Raw genomic sequence first — 3,736 nt, forward strand, 5'->3', positions numbered from 1 at the left:
TTTTGGCCCAATCCTCCAATTTATCTAGGTCACTCTGAATACTAGCCCTCCAATTCTTCCTCCTCATTTCCCAGGCTCCGTGCATTTGCATACAGATACCTGAGATAACTAGTTGATTGTCCTGATTTCTCAGGAAGTATGAGAGCACCTCCCCCTTTGCCCCCTCCTGCTTGCTTTTCCTCCAGCTCCCCCACTTCTCCACTTACCTCAGGGCTTTGGTCTCTATCCCCCAGTGAACCTAGTTTAATTCAACACGTGCCACATGCATTTATCTAACTTCAGTCCTTGGCAAAACTCAGGCAAAACAAGATCAAGTTTACACGGTAATATCTGAGAGTTTTAACAACTAGTAATTCAATAAGTAGGAAATCCAGTGAATTCAATCAGTTAATAATTGAATTGCGGGGGCAGCGGGTGGTTTGTTTTTGCCCCTCACCCCCCAGTCATCCCAAACCTTATAAAATGAAAAGCTGATAAGAGTGCTGCCATTGCACAGCGTATGAAGGACCTTACTAGCAGCAGTCAATTTTTGTGCATATAACACACAAGATTTTTACAAGGTATCATGTGAGCACCCTTGAGAATTCAGAATATTATATTTCAATGATCAAAGCACATGTGGCAATTCAAGCAAAAAAATACTGTAGGCATCAGCATCACAATGATATATTTTGATTTTTGCCTAATAGAGACATGGCAGATGCCAATCAAGATGCTTTAACTCAGCACAAAGGCAATGATAGCCCACAAATAGTAATGTTGTATTTTAATAATTCACAGTGGTGTAGAATGGTTCAGCCAGAGGAACAACCCCTCCGTGTGCTACATTGTCCTGGCTGCATCAGCAAGGGAGACAGAAGAGAAGGGTGTCCGGGTAGGGTATTTACAGGGCAACAACGATGATTGGGGTATGGTGGGGTTTCTATATGAGGAGAGACTAAATAGGCTAGGACTTCTCAGCTCAGAAAACAGATAATTGAGGGGACAGGACAAAGTTTTACATAATATAATAAATGCTGCACAGAAAGTAAGTAGGACTTATTATTTACTATTTCTTACAATATTAGAACTAAGAGACATACAAGGAAATCATTAGGCAGTAGGTTTAAAACAAACAAAAAGTTCTTTTTCATACAACATGTAATTCATTTGTGGAACTCACTGCCTCAATGCTACAGAAACTGATAGTTTAACCCAGTTCAAAATAGTTAAACTTCTGAAGGGAAAGTCTTTCAGCAGTAGGGGTGCAGTGGGAGAGGGAGTAAAATAAGCTGGACATGCCCCATTTAAACTTCCTCCTTAGCATCTACTCTCTGACTAGGCTAGATGGACCCAACAAATGGCAGTTCTTATGTTCTGCAAGGGTGTTTAGACTCTTCAGCTAGTTCTCCAGGCATATAAATCTAAAACGGTAAATAAATATGTATATAAATAAATGCTGTCAGTCTAATAACATCCAAAGTTTTTGATATTTCAGGCATACAACAGATGGTGTCGGCTTAATAGAGAAAGGACTGAGAGAGTTTTTTAGAATGCTGTGGGAATGGAAAGGCACTTAATGTAGGCCAGGGGTGGGCAAAATACGACCTGTGGGCCAAATCCAGCCTGAGAGGCCATCCTATCTGGCCCGTGGGGCCCCTAAAAAATTTAGAAAATTTAGATTTATCTGCCTTTGGTTCCTGTCAAAAATGACAGGAACCAGAGGCAGTAGGACCCAGGGGAAGCCCAGCAGACTCCTACAGCAGCAGGACTCACCCAGCAGGGGCTTCTGGTCTGGGACCATGTGGCTGCCCCAGAGCCGTAAGGGGCGGGAGAAGGGCAGGGGAGGACCGCAGACAGGGAAGGAGCCCGAGGAAAAGCAGCCCAGGGAAAAGCAACCCCTCGCCTGCCCCATGGCCAGCGTTCCCTGCTGCAGCTGCTTGCAGCCTGTGCGGGGCTGCCCTGAGCAGGCACAGGCAGCTCCATGTGGGCTGTAAGCAGCTGCAGCGTAGGGCACCAGCCATGGGGCAGGGGTGGAGCCACTTTTCCCATGCTCAGCACCAGCATGTAACCCACCCCCCGCTGCCAACCTGGGCCCTGCACCAGCTCCGGGCTTGCCCATCGGGGCTGCGTCATGGTGGCAGCAGCTGAAGCCCCCCTGTTTGCTGTGCTGGGCAGTGATTGCTGCTACTGCCCACCCAGAGTTCGTGCGCTGGGCAGCCCAGAGGCAGCGGTGGCAAACACTGCCCAGCACAGCAAGCAGGGGGGCCACAGCTGCTGCCACCATGTACAGCCCCAGCAGGGAGCCCAGAGCCAGCATGGGACCCAGGCTGGCAGCAGGTGCAGGTTACAAGTTGGTGCTAAGCACAGGGAAAAGCAGCCCCTCCCCCGCCTCGTGGCTGATACCGCATGGTGCGGCCTCTCACAGCCCACCTGGGGCTGCCTCTGCCTTCTCAGGACAGCCCCACACTGGCTGTGAGTGGCTGCAGAAGCGAATGCCAGCCACAGAGTGGGCAAGGAGCCACTTTTCCCTGCACTCAGCACCAGCTTGTTCCCTGCTAGGGAGCAGGGGATTGGGACTGTGCACTGCCCCCCACCTGTACCATGGGTCTGGGGGGCACTGGGAGTGAGCTGGTGCACGGGGCTCACACCGGTGTCCCGGGGACAGCGCTAGCAGGGTGCCAGGAGTACCCAGTCCCGCCAGCAGGGGCTCTGTGGAGCCAGGCCAGCTCCCCCCTCTCCCTGCTGGTGCAGCCCAGCCCGGCTCTACAAACCCCTGCCAACCTGCACCCCTTTCTGGGCCCACCGGTGCTGGCCCTGAAAAATTGGTCCCAAGACATTGGGACATTGGTGCCACAATGGTGACCAAGGGGTGGGGCAGCTGTCAAGGGGCAGGGCTACCCATGCAGCCATCAACAGCTTGCCAAAACTGGGTAAGCAGCCCTCTGCCCAAAATAATTGCCTGCCCCGATGCAGGCAATGTACCAATAGTAGCAATTTCAGGCTAGATGATTATTTTATTGGTGTTGGGGTCTGGGCATCTTAGGCCTTGTTAGAGGCATTTTATTTATTTATTTACTTCAATTTAAATAACAGTATGTAAAGTTTAACAGTGAATAAAGAGATGCTGTGAGCCAGAAAGGAATCGTTTGTTGTCACAGGGAAACTTCCTTACTCCCAAATTTGTTGCTGGTGAAAAAAATTACCAAAGTAACTACCATGTCACCAGGAACCACTGATAGTGTCTGGGAAGCAAGAGCATAATGGGTGGTAGACCTACTTACACCCCCACAAACCAAGGGCAACTGTCATTGCCAATGACCAGCCACCAGAGCTACCACAAGCAGCCCAGCCACTGCTGCCTGGCAGGTACAGACCTCTGCTGTTATACTTGTGCTGGGAACCTCAGCCCCAGATTCCAACTCACAAGCAAAGACAGTGTGTAGAGGCACAGAAGGATGACCGCAAAACTGTGTGTAGAATAAGAGAAAGTAATACAACCATTTCTCCCTCTAGATCAGTGGTTCTCAACCTTTTTTGGACTAGGACCCATTTGTAAACATTGATGACCAGTCCTGACCCAGTGCCCCTTGCTCCTGACCTGCTGCCCCCAGGCCCCCAGTTTGTGGGGCAGGGTGAGTGCATGGGGCGGGTGAATATGGGGTATGGGGGACCCCAAGCAGCCCCTTGCAGGCTGGAACTCTGTCAGACTGCAAGAGAAAAGCCACTGTTTCCCACATTTTTCTCCTTTAAAGGA

The sequence above is a fragment of the Gavialis gangeticus genome, unplaced genomic scaffold (genome assembly GCF_001723915.1).
Source record: "Gavialis gangeticus isolate Ggan-Ray unplaced genomic scaffold, GavGan_comp1, whole genome shotgun sequence".
Lineage (NCBI taxonomy): Eukaryota > Metazoa > Chordata > Crocodylia > Gavialidae > Gavialis > Gavialis gangeticus.